The following is a 19,265-nucleotide window of genomic DNA, read 5'->3' on the forward strand; positions in this document are numbered from 1 at the left end:
AGGACGACTTTGAACAGCTTACGAGGTGGGTCCATGCAAACCTCTCAAGTTCAACAAGACCAAGTACAAGGTCCCTAACCTAGGTCAGGGCAGTTCCAAGCACAAATACAGGCTGGGCAGAGAATGGATTGAGAGCAGCCATGGGGAGAAGGACAGGATATTCCAGGACAAGCAGGACAACACGGCCCAACAATGTGCACCTGCAGCCCAGAAAGCCAACTGTATCCTGGGCTGCATCCAAAACAGTGTGGCCAGCAGGGCAAGGGAGGGGATTCTGCCCCTCTGCTCTGCTGAGACCCCACTGCTGTGCCCCATCCTGATGTGAAGTCCCAAAAATGGACATGGACCTACTGGAGTGAGTCCAGAGAAGGGACACAAAGATGATCAGAGGGCTGGAGTCCCTCTCCTATGGAGACAGATAAAGTTGGGGTTGTCGGGTGAAGAAGGCTCCAGGGAAACCATGAAGCAGTATTTCAGTAACTAAAGGGGGCCTACAAGAAAGACGACTTTTTACAAGTGCAGGTAGCGATAGGACAAGGGCAACTTTAAACTGACATAGGGAGGTTTAGGTTACATATTAGAAAGAAATTTTTTACCGTGTGAGTGGTAAAGCACTGGAACATGTTGCCCAGAGAGGTGATGGATGCCTCATTTCTAGAAACATTCAGGGTCAGGTTGGATTGGGTTTTGAGCAGCTTGGTCTGGTGGAAGGTGTCCTTAACAATGGTTGGGGGAGCAACTGGTGGTAGGGGGTTTGAAACTACATGGCCTATAAGATCCTTCCCAATCCAAACCACTGTGTGATTCTGTGACTGTATCACAGACAGGACAATGGCACAGACCAACTTTCTTTTAAGAGCAAGGAATAGAAAATAAAAAAAAGAAAAATACTCCACTTTCCAGAAAGGAAGTTAAGAACTGAAATTCCTAAAAATTAACACAGACCTAGTGGTGAATTTATAACAAATTACTAGATCTCAGCTGGCATTACTTATTGAATTTCAAACTCATTAGACACACTGAAGCATTTGTTCTTAATTTGCTTGCTATCACAAATGAAGCATGTATGGAAAAGTCAGGAACTGAACTGAGATTTGTAACTGAATATATTTAAACACATACACCGTGCTAGTTTATGCAAGTCAATAGAACAATTAACAGCTTTATTTTTGTCTATTATATCAAGTTGGAACAGGTAAATTTAAGTCTAAATACCTAAAAAAATTATTTAATAATTTAAAATAGAGCTGTAGAATATAAAATTATCATGGATATTTCATTAACCAAGCCTCAGAATTTTAATTAAAATTCCCTGTCTCTCATGTACAGCTAGCTTTAGTTAATACACCATTAATTACTACATGAAGTAGTTCAAAGGAAGTAGATACTTTTGATGAATCCTTGTCATTTACAGATTGAACCACATATACACAACAATAGCACGACGCCAGAGACCTGGGGCTCTTTTTAGATTACTTGGGGTTTATACTGTGGTTTGCTTCAGGGTCCTGGTTTTGCAATCACCCATGCTGGGGACCTGGTTAGAAAATGTCACTGCTCCTGTCCAGTTCCAGCAGCTCCATCCCTTAGAGCACAAGCCACGCTCTAGCCCAAATGGTGCTGGGGGGAGATGCCCAGGGCTGAGCCTACACCCTAAGGACCAGAAACTCTCCTAATGCACCCACTTGTTCATCCCAGTAAAAGCACCCCAAAAAAAAAGGAAGATGGAGATTCTGAACAATGTGCCAAAACCCAATACAGATCGCTTTGTTTTGAGTCTCAGCTGCTGTGCTGTCTTCCCCATGAGGGAAGAATAGGTATGCACCTGAAGAAGAGTAAACATAAATTATGAAAGCTGATGATGCTTGGAATACAAAACTGCAAAACCCAAAACCTCTGCTTTTGGAAGCAAAGGAGTACTCAGTGTATTTGGCCTTTTTCAGATTTTGGCCTTTTTAGATACACAAAACAAAAGATTATTCAAGAGATTATTATAGATGTCTAATGTTTGCTAGCTGTTTCCAGTTCTCAAGGTTCCCAGGCACAAACTGCATCACTCAATTTAGCTTACATTTCTTAAATTGGCACAACTAAAATAAGAAAGTTATTTCTTCTGGCATCTTAGAAGAATTAAAAACATTGATTTAGTATACCTAAAAAATTCACTGTAATATACACTGTTGTAAATATATATATGCCATATGTTTAAGTTTCCTATTTTCATTTTTATTCAAGGCAAGTTTATTGAACCTAACTGTTATCCTATCATTGTTAGTGTTTTAGAAACCTACCTATGATACAGGTGAAATTATGAAAGTATTTCTATACAGACACATCAGAATATTCTGATGAAAATAAGTATAATTTAATGTACTTTTGCATATTTCATCTCTAATTATTCACAAAATTGATCTAGTCTTATTAATAAGTACCAAAAATAAAAGCAGATCTCCTTTGTAGCAGTTGCTTAATTAATTACTAAATCCAAGCACAGATAGTAGATGAGACAAATACTTCCACTGATTATTTGTGAATCAGAAAGATTATTCTATAGTATTGCTATTTTGTTATCTATGCAGTATTCCTTTGTTTTATGGCCTTAAAATCTATACATATGAAATAAAATGTTTCAGCAAACTATATTAACAAAAAATGTATATTCTTTTTCTACCAAAAATTCTAGGGGAGAAAGATCAAACATGTCTTCTTGACAGTCTCAATTTCAGATAATACTGTATTTATGGATGTTTAAAATTTTGGTTGTACTAAATATTCCTGAATAGTCAGAGCAGTTACCGTACTAGCATTTTCAAAATACTCCAAAAGCCCAAAAATATTTTACTGAAAATAGCAGGCTTACTTGCTTGGCAGAGTTGGCAGAGTTATGCATACTTTTCAGATCTATCCAATGCTGCAAAAACACGTCTTCTCTTTTACGGGACATCACGATTGCTCCATTTGTGGTAAATATGCCCTGAGACACAGAATTTTCCAAAGAAAATTGCATTACAATGGCCCACATCACGCCATCTGTTTTAAAAACTCTCCAGTGACTTCTATGGTGAATAGTCTTAAAAAATAAATGGAACAACATGTCCCAAAGTACGTTTCCTACCTAGCTTAAATACTTTTCATGAAAAATAATCTGAAAAATTTAGAAAGCTGCAACATTACCACTAAGTTATGCCCTTAATATTCATCTATGATGAAATTTCTATGGGAAAGAGCTCCATGGCTGCAGAGCAGGTAAGGATCCCCACCACGCAGGAGCTGCATGGGGAGCCCCAGCTTTCCCAGGAGATGAGTCCTGCTGGCTCCCTTCCCTTCCACTCACACCCCCATCCGTAACACCCTGTGATGCTGTGGCAGCAGCACATCAGCCAACAGCATCATTCATGTCACAAAAAGTAAGCAGCCATGGAGCCACAGTCCTGGAGAGGCCCAAAAGCCAAGAGCAAAACGTTTGGGATCTGACAGTCTACTACCCTCACATTTGACCAGTGCCATCTTAGTTCTTACAGAGGATACACAGCAAACAGGGCAGATGACACAGCCACACAAAGGCCCATGGACGGGGGGAAGGAGTGGGACAATTCTTTTAGCCTGTGTCAACACTGTGAACAAATTTCACCATGCCAAATACCTTAAGCGCACTTCACCTGCTCTATAGAACATAAAGAAAGGAAAAGATATTGTCACATCTTGTTATTGTTTACTCTTTTACTGTCAGACTATTTCTCTGACAAAAGTGCAATTATAAATTTTAATGTGCAAGAACACCATGACCTTCCTTCTTTGGTTACTTTTGAAAATGAGATCTCCGTAAAATACCAAAGTATGCATGAAGTTCAGATTTCTGATTATATAAACAAATACTTTATATAAAGAAGCATACCATCCTTATTTACACTGCACCAGATCTGTCACTTTGTAACAGATACACAGCGGAACATGCCCAGAAATTCCCTGATGAAGTCATCTGAAACCCCTCTCAAAAGAACAATAACCTTCTGCATCAGTACAGTTTCATATTGTCTCATGTCTGATATACAAATAGAACAAAAGTTCCTATGAACTTCATTAAATTCCTGTTATCTAATAATTCAAATCTTTTCACAGCACAGCCAATGTTCTTAGATTATTAGTATTTGTTAGTCAAATTTTATAGATATAAGTAGTAATTATAAAATATCCCAGATATATATTGAATCTAACTCCCATCCTCCGCACAGCACACACAGAACGTCACTGGCTTTGCAACATCACTTCACGTGGGTGATCTGGGTTTGGGACTGGTCTGGTTTGGTTTTGTTTGAATATGAATGATGTAAGGCAGCATTTCTTTTTCATATTTAGAATGGCTTTAGTCATGCAGATGATATGCCTGTCAAAATAGGTCCAAACTGGGATACTAGCAAAAAAAAAAAAAAAAGACATGCAAAACATAATAGAAAATTTCAAACAACTTGATATGAAATCACAGTAACTGCAACATCAACATGAAGACAGATCTTTCTTTCCCTTGACAAAGAACTTTTTATGCCCTTGACACCTTCCAGACATGAGAGCCTCTAATTTATCCTTGATCTCACTGCGCTTCTTTCTTCTGAGCACCACTTCACATTTCTCTAACTGGATGTTGCTCCCTCACCACAAGAGTTTGTTTCTTCCTCTTGGGCTCTGGAATTCACTAGGGGCTTAGTTTACGCCCTCAAAGATTCCTTGCTCTACCCATTCCAAAGCCACAGCACCTCCCCCCACGCTCAGCAGTCCTGGCTCCTTTCACCCTTCAGGAGGAGTGTGACCTTCTTGAATATTCCGCCTCCCATTCCTGCATTCTTGTGATTCAAGAGGACCCATTAGCAGATGCAGTGCACCTTCTCTGCCTGAGCAAGGTGTGATCACTACATTTCCACTCAGGTCAACAGGTTTTCAAAAAACCCAACAGCATTTCCAGAGTATCTCTCAAACACACAACCATTTATCACTGTGTTCTAACCTATCAAGAAAGTGGTTCTAAACATCTCTCTCACACATACACACAAAAGTGGGGGGGAAAAAATGACAGAATATATTTTATTGTGCCTGGTACGTCATACAAACTTTTACTTCTGCTTTGCTCTGCAGTCCATCTGTTATCTTCTCCCACAACCATCCTTAGCAGTAGCACTTCGGGTGTCTCAAGAAGCAATCCTCAGAGTGCAATGTATACAAATAACACAATCCATTCCTTCATTTGAAAAGCAAAGACTTATTCAACTCTAAGCATCTTTGCTTAGGTGCTGCTTACTTTTACACACTGCTAAATTTTAGCCACAGCACTCGGTAAATAGGAAAGGAGAATGACTCTCCACATATCACTAACTGCTGTAATCATCCCAAGTAGAAAAGTAAATATTTTGTTATGGAAATACAGCCAATCCACACTGAAAGAAAATGTAAATCAAGTGTGGCAGTGTCTTACCAGACAATCTGGGAAGTGACTGCCCACTAGTAAAAGGACACCAGCAAATTCACTATCCACTATTCCCCTAGATCAGGTCTGTACTAACCACAGCAGATGTAGAAATTGAAAAACGACACAATTAAGTCAAAGACATGAAAGCATTCTCAAGTTTTACTGGAATTCCACTTCAAAAGAGCGAGGTGAAGGCGGGGGGGGGAGGAGCTCTCACCTACTCTGTGAGGCAATAATTATTCAGGAAAAAAAAAAAATTGTAATGCTTTCCTCTTTTCCCGCTCATTTTCTAAACGCGCCGGCTTCCCCCAGTCTTGGGACACACACACACTCACAGCCAAATAAACTAACCTGATCAAAACAAAAAAACAATGACTGAAACAAAACCAAAAAAACACACACACATGAAAAAAAAAAAAAAAAAACACCAAAAAAAAAAAAAAAAAAAAAAAAAAAAAAAAAAAAAAAAAAAACCACAAAAAAACAAAACCTCACAAAACGAAAACCACCAAAAACCCCACAAAATAGCTGACTTGTAGAGTAGGAATTCAGTTTCTCTCTGCTGTAGCTGCCTCCACCATAGTCACCACTAGAAGTGCCTTATCACCACGTGAAGTGAGCCCAAGCAGGTCCCACCTTCACAGTTCCTAATCCCCCGAGTGCATTATCAACATCCAGTGGAAAAGAAAAGCAGGAACAGCTCAAGGACATGGAAATAGAGGAGGCAGCAGCAGAGATGTAAAAACCAAGGCTGCAGGGGCAGTCAGAAGATGTAAAATGGAATATGACAGACATAGTTACAACTCTCTTCAGCTGCGCTTCTGGTGGTCTGTTTGAGGAAATGTAACAGGTATTTCTTACAAAATATTATAAAAAAAGAATAGACAATAAGGGAAGATGAATAAGCTCAACTCTGAGCTGAGCTCATCTGATGCCTATTTCACTGACTCTATGATTCCATGGTATATAGGAAAAGGCTTACACATAGAGATTGAGATTTTTATTTTAAAGACCTAGTTCTATGTATGACTGAATATGTATTTTGATGTAGCATAAGAACTATATAATTGTTACTAAAGAATTCTCTAGAGTATATTGGTACGTTTTCATATTTCTAAGACTGTTATCACCATAGCATCCATACAACAGAAAAAAAACCTATCATATAATGCACAGCTAATTAGCAATGTAGAGCAGTATACAGAAACAACAGTGGTCCAGCACAGAGGGCTGTATCTGAGACTGATGACTGAAATTTCAATTCTCTAAGAATTAATGTATATATTTTAAAAATTTTCTAGAAAACAGAATTGTAAACAGTTTCAATATAGCAAGGTCAAGACAAACAGAGGAATAATTAAAAAGTTCTAGCTCCAGAGGCAGGTAATCTAACTCCCTCAAAGGATGAGCACATTAGAAGCTATCTGCATATGCCTTCAATGCATCTGCTACAAGGGAAATGACAAAAATACAGCTCAGAGAAAGCACACAGAAAATAAACTCACAACACCAGAGGTCACACCTCAGTAGTAAGATTTATGGTGCACTGATTTTAAACTATACATAATTTTTTCATCAAAACTTCTAAATTTAAGAAACACTGCTCGTATCTCAGTATATTTAGAATAAGTAAACTTGAAAAGGAATAGGAACAGGAGTCTGACAGCATCAGCCCTCGTCATTTACCATTGCCTTGCTTTACCATATTCACCTGCTTAAATTCGGATCCACAGACTAATACAGTCATCTGACAGCATTCAGTATTCCTTAATTTTACTAGTCCTGAAACTTTTCAGTAGTTTTTACTAAAGACATAGCTTCCTGAGCTAAAATTGCTTAGATTTCTTTGTAATGTAAATTCTTTTACTATACACCTAACAAGGGGCACAGGTCTATCTCATTAATCCAGACTATGAAATACCAGACAATATTTCTTTTAGATTTATATAACATGTCATAGAACTGTAACTTTTACTAAAAGGATTAAAAAAAATTATGTTATTCCAAGCTACATACTTTATAAGCATTATTATTTACAAGCATTATAAATACTGATGAGTAATTCATACAGAATAATTTATGGGAAATATATTGTTTTCAATTAAGTGTGATCATCAAATTCACAGAAGTACAATCCTTGGAAACAGCCTCCCAGTGTAAATAGTCACACTTAAGATGTAATGTTATTTACAGCTTCTTCAGTATTTAAAATATGAGACCTTAAAAAATTATGACAGTAACAGCTTTGCTTAAGTATCTTCACAGATGAGCACAGAAGGCAGACAGACTCACTATTAGATTTTATTCTAAACTAAAATTATCTGAGGATTTAGTCCTCTCTTCTTGTAAAATTATTTTTTTTAATGACCTAGTCCTGCATTATAAAAGAAAATATACGTTTTAGACTCCATAGGGACTCCATAGCCACATTCTGTGGCTTCTGGTAATGATGCGCAAAACTGAGGCTCAGTGAACCCCAGTCTGCATGAGGCATCTAATGACATGTTTCCTCAGGCTGTAAATGACTAGGCACAATGGTCCATGTGATCAACACCAACTCCACGTTCCCACTGCTATATAAAAAGAGGATGACCATGGTGATGCTGATTTTTGTAAAAATAATCACAGAAATATTGCAATATATTGCCAAATATTTAGTAGTAATGCATACACACATAGCCCCAGTTACAGAGCTGGTTTCTTTTGGGCATATGAAGGAAATAAAAACATTTATCTTGTACTGGACTTCATTCACATCTAATGTGACCCCAGCCAGGGTTAATCACTTGGGTCAGAACTGTTTCTCCAGCTACCACTTCAAAGTGCAATTCCTGTAAGTAACTAAACTGTCAGATGGATTCTGACTGCTTTAAATTAATCATGTTCACAACTGCAATGAGTATTTGCTGCCATATTCAGCATGTAGTCAACAGAAATTTATACAGAAGGCATGCATACTTATATAAACACACCCATATTCTAAATTAACAAAGTCCAAGTATTTATGGACTAGGCAGCAGAAGATTTTGTATTTGGTTAAGATAAGAAAACACAGAAAAGCAAAAAAAAAAAAAAAAAAGTAAATTTCAAAATTTTTTAAAATATTTCTGGTTTTAATAATTCTTTAAATGAGCAAATTTGCACAAGAGGTGTGACACATTATATTGTTGCCTAGGGTATCTTTTAAAAAATTTTAAGTTCACCATGTATTATTCACCAAGAAAAACAACCCTTTTCCAATGGATTAATAAGTCACTATTCTAGTTGTTATTATATCCACACCAGTGAAATATTTAACACAGGCACCAAAATGTTTTTAAGGATAGGTACAGGAAAAAATTTAGAGCTGACACTGAATTTAGGTATGATATAGGTACTAAATCCTCTAAAAGTCTGATTGTCCTTTCTCTTACTTGCTAATGCTGTCCTCCACTTCCCACTGGAACAGATTTATATACCTCAGCACTGATAAATCTAAAGTAATGTACACAGAAAAAAAAATCACAGCAATACACTTAAAGTGATGACCTGTGAGCTCATCACTGATGAGTTACCACTCAGAAGCATAATAAAAAATTGGCATTATAATCAGAAAAGATCAGCTCAGTGCTTGACAGCATTCAAAAATAAAAGTATTCAGAAAAAAAAAATCAGAATAAAACAATTTATTCCATTGCATAGGTCCCTGGCATACTTGCATTCTGAATAACATGCAGAGCTTTTTTGGATTTGCAAATTGATTACAGCAGAACTGGAAAAAGAGGACAAAAAAGATGGAACATAAAAATAAGAGTACACTAGAATTCTTCCATCTTCAAAATGAAACAGGCCTATCTCAGATATCTGTAAAATAATAAATGTGTACGTACGAGTGTTGGAACCCGAAGGAACACTCTGAACATCCTCAGCCTATTCTTCTATTCTTTTCTTCATAATCACTGTTAGGAGACATCATACTAGTCCAGACAGACTTCCATCCAGTAAAGATACCCTTATGCTTTTAAGAAGGATGAAAAACAATCCTATTCACCCACTAATAGTACCTGGATAAGGATATATATAAGCCACAGTGAATTTTCAATAAGATGTGCTGAAAAAACCCAACAAAAATCCCAAACAAATAACCCTCATAACAAATAACTGACAAAAACATACAAACTGATGAAAAATAATTCTTTTTCTCTAGAAAAAATAACTAAATGCTACAATGTTTACCACACTATGTAGTGTGGGTGTTCACTTGCCACATATACAACACATACTTCCCACAAAAACAGAGAAGGCGAATACAAAGTATTTAACTGGCAACATACAGTTTTCAAAAAATATCTAGATAATAACCAAGGAAAACATTCCTTTTAGTTGTAATAGTACTTGCCATCATTTACAGAATCCAACTTCAACTATACTGAGGAATGTAATCTGCATTATCAACTCTTCAAAAGAATCAATCTACAATACATAAGATTCTTCTCCATGATAAACTTAATGATCATATGTAAGGTCTTTGTCATGTTATTTATAACCATTTTAAAGTATTTAACAGTATTATGAGGCTTTTAAAGTATTAAGTTAGGTTATACAGTCATGAACTTTCCTTCTCTCCTTTTCTTCCATTCTCTTAGGCTATCTGAAAATAAAAAAATATTCAGTGGAGTATGTGTTAAATCTGAAGAATCAATGACAACATTGTTGAAGACAAGGTAAGACTGAGTATTATCTTCTTTTCTTCAACACCCACAGGCTGAAAATCGTTACCACAGCTGTTCTGCCTTCAGGTGCTTGATTTTTTAACAGCTTAAAATCTCCCCAAACTTTGTACTTTGTACAAGGAACTTTCCTTTAAACAGCCACACTATTTCTTGCATATTCCTAAAACATTTAAATGGCTGTAGAAGACACTGATTTAAAGTGTTTGAGACATTCAGGCTATATACAGAAAGTAAAAATACAGGTTAAATGCATCTCTGTACACTGTCCACATGTCCCTCAAACATAGAGCTGGATGAAAATAAACTTTGGTATTAACATGCAGTAATTATCTACACATGTGATTCATACTCATTTGTTATTATGAAGCATAGTTACCAACTTACATGTTGATATGAAAGCACAAGGCTCAGAAACAAGATCTCATATTTGAATATGGGCATCAAGATCCCTGGAGAGGAACAGCATTTCATTCCTCCATGGGTTAATAATTTGCTCTCAGCTTAAAAGAGAAGGCACCTGCTCCGTCAAATACATATTTGCATTTCCAAAGAATGAGAGCAGCAAACAAGACCAGGGGAGGAGTAATGAAACTTTTCCTGAATAAATTTAAGAACTCTATATGGGGAAGGGATGAAGCATTTGAATCTGAATGAAAACTGCAGAACGTGACAAGAAATATGTACAAGAATTGGAAAACCTTTCCTGCTAGTGATGCTCTCCAGTGAAAACCAGCAAAGAATGTAAATAATGCAAGACAAACTGGAGCTTGACCGAATAGCAAATCCAAAAAGTTGTAACTTGTCAGGATACACAGATTTTTGATCTGATTTTCAATTTTTGTACAAATAAACAAAGCTGGAATGTCTAAGTTCTACAACTGCTGTCATTAAGTCCATGTTCCAAAGTAGCTTATTTTGGATTTAGAAAATAATGCTTTCATTTAATTTTACTTTATGATGGTACATGAATTATGGATGAATTACAGAAGCTTTCAAGGTTTCTAGATGATGAAAGCATTCCTCCACCCCCACAGGAGTCGTTATCCTTTTAGTCAGGGTCCTGGACTAATCATGCAGAACTCACTGTCCCCATATATCATCACATTAGGGTACTGGAAGGGTCATCTCTTCCTTTAGACGCACAGCATTTTGAGACACAAATGTAAGATCCAAAATGAAAAAGCTTGATGGAGTGACCACAGTTATCAGGCGTGTGCCCTGAAGTGAGAGAAGGTCAGAGGGAATATGGCCTAAACCCTGTAGGAGTGCTCTTAATAGTATACAATCTTTTCTATAGCCCACATATTCTTACTAGGTTCCTTTACAGTTACCTGCTTGTTAAACTCCACTGAAATATGACTGAATATGTTCCTGTTAGCTGGAAAACTGTAAGAGTCTACAAATTCTTCTGTCATTGACAGATGACCTACCCTGACTTCACCAGCTCATCAAACCTAAATAAGAACACACAAAAATTCTTAGAAGAGACTTGAACAAGTTCTTGTTCACTAATCAGACAACTAGATATAAGTACTGGAGCTTAGTCAAGACTCTTTTTCTCAACGCCAACAGAGATATGTAAAAATCACCACCCTGGTGTACTGTGCAATACAGGGTAGAAAAATGTATTGAACACTCATATAAGCTGGTTTTGTAGTTTCTGGGTGAATATTTATAGGAAAAAGTCTGAGACAGAACATAAAGCTTTTCTACGAGTAACTATTTTGAATTCACAAAAGCAAAACATTTCATAACCGAACATGATATTTTAAAATGTGAGGAAAAGAAAATAACCATTTGGCATTTTAAATTTAAAGAGGAAGTAAAAGAACATTCTTATCACAGTACTATACTATCTTTAACAACATCTGATATTCAAAGCTGGGAGTTTTCCCAGGATTCCTCCAGTCCTTCTACTTCTATGAAACAAGTTGTGTCAACGGCACTAAGCCTAACAAAGGGCAGCGCAAATTTTTGTATCTCTGTTATATATATCTCTGTTAGAAGGTTTGAATTCTTTGACATAGAAGCTGTCAGGCTGTTTAAACACCAACATCTTCATTGGTGCCTAAACAAATAACAAAGTAAAGTAAAAAAAGTAAAGTAAAAAATGACCCACTGTACTTCCTGAGCAGAAGTAGCTGCAGTACTACACAACTTAAAATTTACAACAGCATATGAAAACAAACCTTATCACAGATCCAGTAGTTTTTCAATGTGTATGACATGTAGAACAAAGTAAACCTAAATGCATAATGCTTCAGAGTTTCAAAGTAAATCCAGAATTTCTAGAAAGGCCTATAATTTTATTTTTTATTAAAAAACATTACTGGAATATTTTATATCAATGAATTAAGACAGACTTTTTGGTAAAAACATACCATTGTCATGTTTTTGGGACATGAAGAAAAATAAAAACGCTCCAGACTACTTGTTTATTTAGATATGTTTAAAAATAGGTCCTTTGATATTTAACTTCTGGTACATGGCCCATTCTGATGAACTACTGTTTTAAGGCTATTTTACTTTGTGTTTATATCCAGTAATGCATGGAGAAGACTTGACACTTTCTTAGGAGTTCAATTCTTCCTTACCTTCCTAGCTAAGAAAACATCCAAGGGTATAATTTATCTCACACAAAGACGGATGTCTCAAAATTATATTTTAAACTGTGAACAAGTCACACCAGCCAGGCACCCTTTATAATGAATTGAGAGACCTGGATACATTCAGAATGTGCTTCAACTGACCTATAAAGGATGCTCATCTTAAAATTAAAATTTCCCCCAGCAGGTGCTTTTGACTTTCCTTTAGTAATAACAGAAGAGACAGAAGGTAGCCAGATGGTATTTAGATATTGAACAGAAGACAGAATAGACACCTTAATGTATATTTTTAACATTTTAAAAACTTTATTTCTAAATTATGACCAAGTTATCAAAATCTAAAGAAATAAGCAAAGATATTGAGTAAGATATTCTAGGGGTGTACAAGAGCAGCATTCTGGTTACAGAAAGGAGATTAAATCGATTTTACATATCTAAACCTAAACCTTTTCATGGAATTCCTTTAAATTTTAGAAAAAGGTTTTCATTGATTACTAAAAAGAAAAAATAATTGAAAAACTAAAAAAAAAAGGTAAGCATTATATTTCCTTCTCCTTGCTTAATTCATTCCTGGTTGTAATCACATATCTTTCAGTTTTCATCTACTTCAGTATAAATTTTTTTTGGCTATAAATATTATCTCTTTCTTTTCTTTATTCTCATTTTTCTTTCTTCCCTTCTTAAAACCTATTTCTGGCATAATATTGTCTCCCATTCACTTGATTAATTGATAAATTCATGTAGGAAACAGGAGAAAATCCACAATTAAAGAGGCAAAAACAGCAACAGACTCTTGAGTCTCAGGACACAGTGGTTCATATTCTTATGCCTAGGCCATAGTCTCTAGGTTTAGAAGAAAACACTATTTTTCCTTTCAGAAGACAAGACAGCAAAATTTTATTATTTCACTCTACCTGAGATTTTCTCCTAGGCTGATACAGCTGCCTTACTATTTTCCACTCCTCTAATTCACTTAAAATATTAGCTTCTCAGTTGTCTAAGACCACAAAATATGCAAATATGCCACGGCATGGAAAAGCCACATACACTTCAAGAGCAGCCAGGATTGATTTCAGGTAATTTCCAAACTCAAACCAGTGTATAAATCAGAAGTGTCCACCTGGGAAAAAATTTAGACAGAAGAGAATGAATTTGACTCATTGCTTTTACTGTACACAACATGCGTTAAAGGACAAAGGAGAAAAGAAAGACATTTCTATTAACTGTGTGAGTTTTCCCCACTGCCCGACTAAACCGATACCGCGTGGGAATGCTTCATAATAACCACAAGGCAACCCCAAAGGCAAGCAAAGCACCATATCACAACAGAAGGCTCACAGATTTGGACGCACTAACAAACTTTTGTGAAAATTTTCATCACATCTTTGTTGACGTTGTTACTACTGCTAGGACTAGAGAGTGAGCTTCTTATTACAGCTACTGAGCACTAGACATGTCATTGAACGTCTAATGAAAAAAAAAACCCATATCAATTTCAAACCAAGTAATCAAAATGTGTCTGAAAATCAACATAAAGATAATTAAATAATTAATTGCATTTGTATTAACTAAATGTTTCTGCCACCATAAGAAAAGTCATTCCTAAAATCCTTAACAAAGGAGAAACAAGTATCTAGAGGTCATTTTAGTCATGATTTACTATGGTAAACAACAAACATCTAAAAACAAAAAGCTAATCAGTCCCCAGAACTGGAAGTCTAATTAGTAACACTGAACTGACAAACATGTCTACAACTCTGCTTCTCTTCATTTACTTTTTAAAAAATCGTTTAGGGCAAAACAATAGTGCCAGAGTTGTACACTTACATTCTAAACTTGTTTTGAGGGGTCAGACAAGAAATAATATAATAGCCTCCAAATACTTACATTTGTCAAGCTTTTAAACTTGTGGCAAACTAACTACATCCCTTCAGGGGTAAACTGCTGCAAACATTATTCAGAAAAGTCTTATTTTCTTCAGAAACAATTAAAAAAGAAAATGTGTTCTACATTGCATAAAGCTGTTTTACAGGGTGTTTGGGGACAGCTACTCATCTCAATTCCAACTAACTAAATAAATATTTATTTCTCATCTTCCTGAATCAGCTTAAATACTTGACCTGCATCAGATCATTTCTATCCATAGCAAGAGTATTAGTAGTGCACTGAAAACTAGGTCAGGTTGACAAAATCAAGATATCAGTTTCAAAGCCCAAATCTTTAACTTTTTTTCACTCTTTTAGGCAAGGTATTAAAAATAACTACAAACATCAAACTCTTCTCAGTGGGACCCAGCATGTCAGCTTTCCAGTACTGTTAATTTGCTGGTTTAGCTATAAAAGAAGTCTCCAAAGAGAAAATTATTAATAAAGCACTGTTATGAAAAACTAAAACTATGGACAAGTAATTATCTTAATCTTCTATTACTGTTACTAATTATTTTGTAAGTGCTACGAGAAACAAACAACTGACTGAAGAAACTCACAGCTGAAGGTCAAGAGGTTCTTTACGTGGAATTCTTGTAATAAATGTTTGTTTCTAACCTTTTATACCAACTTCTATTGATTAACCTGGCTGTGACATGCTATAATTCCTTCAGAATAAAATCTGGAACCTAATCTACACAAGTGTAAAAAAAATTGGGAATTACATCCAAAGCACGCTGTAGTCCATATTATTGATATATTTTTCACTTTCGAAGAAGTAATACAAAGCTCAGCTGGGAATTCCTGAAGCAGGTTGAAAACTTGATAGCAACAAGCTGTCGGGAGCTTTCAGAAGGCCAGCATCCTTGTCTTCCACAGCACTTCACAGTACTGATGTCTCCCAGATTTGACTGGGAGAACTTTATCATAACTTTAAAATAAATATAATTATCTTTCACAACTTTAAAATAAATATAAACATCTTTCACAAGTAGCTTCTCCTTTCCACATGTAGAATTCTGGCTGAAATCGTCCTGATCCAGCACACCAAACCACAGAAAAAGACCAATTGTTTCTGTAACCCACTCCCTTCTAATTGTCACCACTCTTCCATAATTCCAGATACAGATGAAAATGTTTGATCATCCAATTCTCATCAAGGCCTTAAAAAGAGTTGTTGAAATTGTATGAAGAAAGCTTATAATCTAATAAAGGTCATAACAATTCAAAGAGAATGAAACATCGTGTATTATCTATACTCAAGGACATCTGGACAATGCTTTTAGTCACACAGTTTAGTTTTAGTTAGTCCTAGAGGAGCAGGGAGTTGGAATCAATGATCTTTATGGATCACTTAAAACTTGAGATATTCCATGATTCTATGCTACATGCTGTTAGTTTTTATTACACCAAATATAAAACACGACTTCAAGCTATTATCATTCATTCTATATGTGCCACTCACAAGAACTCAGTGCTGCTGACATGCACACACAAAACATAAGAAGCCCAGTCCAACTACCCAGCCAGGTGACTGAAGTTTTCCAATATTAACCTATTACTACCTTTACTCCCAGATGTGCTATTTACACTCTGCTCTATCAAAATGCTGCTCTAACAGGTTTCTTACAACTCTCTTACCATCCTCTTCATTCCTGTTCCAGTGATCTCATTCCATAGGCAAGAGGTACTTAGACCCATCCTATAGTGACACCTGAATGACAGTTCCAGAGCAGAAACATTGCAGAACCTCCTAATAAGTAAAAACCTAATGTCTAGTGCTCTTTAAAACAATTAACTTTATTACTTTCATACTGCATGAACTCTTAAAAAATATCTGTTCATTCATGCATTGCTACTGAATACTGTTCAAGACACCTATAGGTGTTTAGAAAAGATGATTTCAGCAGGTACATAATTAATATATACTTCTTCCTTAAAAAATATAAGAGAGGGGTTTTTTCTTAAACCTGCCTCAGAACAGCAACATCTGATGTTTGCAGGCCCCTAAATTAGATTAACAATTGTACCCAAATATTTCAAATTCACAAATATGGCTCCACAAACATTTCAGACTGTTGAATCATTGTTCCAGGTCTTCCCTGCTATGATAAACAACAAAGTCCTTCTACCCTGACAAATGAACAAGAGAAAAGAGAAAAGAGAAGCCCCTGGAGGAAAGTGCTGCTTTGTGATGCCCCATGTTTCTTGATGCTTGTTTTCCTTCTGTACTAGATAGACACTTCAGGCTCTGAGTAATACTGGATTACCACTTTGGGGAGAAACAAGAGACTTATTTCCTGTCATGTTATCCATAAAGCATAGCACAAGTCCAGTCATTTGGGAATGCATATTACGTTCTTGCTATGGATTTTTTTTCCGGCTGCATAATGACTTTCTAAATATGTGCATCATACCATTCAAGTGCAAAGAAAAACTATTACCTTGCTACATTAGGTCATTTAACCTAAATGTGAGTAGGAAACATTGAGTAGCTTTTATAAAAACTTAAAAAGACTACATCTCCTGCTACAATTACTGATTTTCCCCATCCTGTTGCATGGCCTTTTCTATTTTATGATAGGGTTTTATAAGTTTTCCATTTTTTTCTAACCTTACATCAACCAGACACAACTGCTTTTGAAAATTAATACAGCTCTACCCATCTTTGTAGAAAAACAGTCAAACAATGAAGAACTGAAGACACTACAAGCTGCTTGTTTAGCTATGGAAAAATAATACCTATGATATAGTAATCTGATGAGAAAACCTTTAATCCATCTCCAAAACAGGACACTCACAATGAAAAATGTAATTACATTCACCCCTGACAAATAAAACTGTTCTTAAAAAAGAATCAGAACACTGGGCCACAAAACAAACAAACAAAAAAACCCAAAACAAAACAACTCAAAACACAACAATGATCTCGTAACATCAACACGTAAAGTTCAAGAGCAGCCTTTAAAGCCTAAGTTTGCAGCCGCACCTTTTGTTTCCTGCCCTCGCTGTGTTCGCACCTACACTGGATGCCTCAGCACTTCACCGCTGTGAACCCGGCTACCAGGGGCAGCACCAGGACACTGACTGAGGCTGAGCAAAGTGATACAGGTCCACGGGGCAAATTGGCAGTAACTAGAAATCAAAGCGACGCGTCGTGACAAATTCAACACACCGCGGTAAGCTACAACTTTCAGCTCAGCCCCTCCACAACGCCCAGACACACAGCCGCGCATCACGGCCCCCCAGTTCCGCGGCTCCCACCACTCCGGCCGCCCAGCGACTCGCGAACTTACTGCAGTGCGATGCGGGCGGAGGGAACGCTCGGCCCTGGGATGCGAGAGAGCCCGGCGCCCTGGGCAGCCGCGGGACCGGCCATCCAGCCGGGCCACCGCCAGCGACCGGCCCGGCCCCGCGGGGTCACCGCCGCCCTCGGCCCCGCTTCTCGCCGCCCTCCGCGGGCACAGCGCGGAGCCGGCAGCCGTCCTCCTCTCGGGAACGGGCAGGCGCCTCCGGGCGGCGCGGTTTTAAGCGGCGGTGCGCCAGCACATCTCCCACCCCCTTCCCGGCCGGGCGGCAGGGGGGAGGGGAGAAGCGAGACACACACTCACACACCCATACATACACACACACGCTCTCACTCACACAGAGACACCCCCTCCCGCCCCCGCGCAGCTGCGGTACCTGTTGTCCAGCGTCCGCATCCCCCGGGCGCCGCCCGCCGACTCCGCGCCCGCTCCGCGCTGAGCAGCGGTGCGGCAAGAGCCGCGCACCGCTCCGCAAAGCTCCGCTGCCCTTCTCCACCCGCTGCCCCGCGCCGAGAGGCGCTCAGCCCGTGCAACACTTACCCAAAGTTTATAGGCTCTCCCCGCCGGTGGCGACCGCCCAGGGCTGCCCGTCGCCCTCCCTGCTGCCCGCTGCGAGGTGGCGGGGCTGTGGCAGCGGGCGCAGCCGCGGGGGCACGGAGGGGCCGAGCGCGGCCCGCCCCGCTCCTACCTGCCCGGCCGGGCGCTGCCGCGGGGCGCCGCGAAAAGGCGGCGGCCGCGGAGCGGCTCCCACGCAGGTGCGCGGGCACTGCGCCCCCGGAGCCCGCGGCTCCAGGAGCTGGGAGAGACTGCGCCCTCCCTGCCACGGCACCGTCCGGTCCTCGGCAGCCGCTGTGCCCCGGCAAGGCCGGCCCAGTGCCCGGCTCGGCGCCCGGCGGCCGCTTCAGCAGCAGCCCGCCGTGCCCGGCTCGGCAGCCTCCATCCGGCCGGGGGACCTTGGCGAGGCTCGCTCCGCGGAACGCTGCCCTGGGCCCCCGCTTTCCTCCAGCACCTGTTTCGGAACCTCTCTGAGGATAGCAACAACCCAGCTAGGGCCTGCAAGAATTTGCAGATTTACTCAGGAAAAATGAGGGACCAGAGTAGCAATGGCATGGAAATTAATGTCTTTGTGCCACTGCCTACCATTTAGCAAGAGACAGAACTAGGGAGCTGATCAAACTTTCACTGATAGGTTCCCGGTGTGTTTAATGAGAGATTTCTATGCACTACCAACTTCCGTCTTCACCAAGTCTTGAGTG

At 38.6% G+C, this 19,265-nt stretch overlaps 1 protein-coding gene across 1 annotated transcript in view; it reads right to left on the reverse strand.

Moving 5' to 3' along the window:
* DGKB (diacylglycerol kinase beta) overlaps positions 1 to 18,678 on the reverse strand; it is a 335,774-nt gene extending 317,096 nt beyond the window's left edge. The window contains exon 1 of the mRNA XM_041466733.1: positions 18,550 to 18,678. The gene's annotated coding sequence lies outside the window, so the exon portion shown is untranslated. The remainder of the gene's footprint in view (positions 1 to 18,549) is intronic.
* Between the last annotated feature and the right edge of the window lie 587 nt (positions 18,679 to 19,265).

The sequence above is a fragment of the Pyrgilauda ruficollis genome, unplaced genomic scaffold (genome assembly GCF_017590135.1).
Source record: "Pyrgilauda ruficollis isolate IOZ18807 unplaced genomic scaffold, ASM1759013v1 scaffold2, whole genome shotgun sequence".
Lineage (NCBI taxonomy): Eukaryota > Metazoa > Chordata > Aves > Passeriformes > Passeridae > Pyrgilauda > Pyrgilauda ruficollis.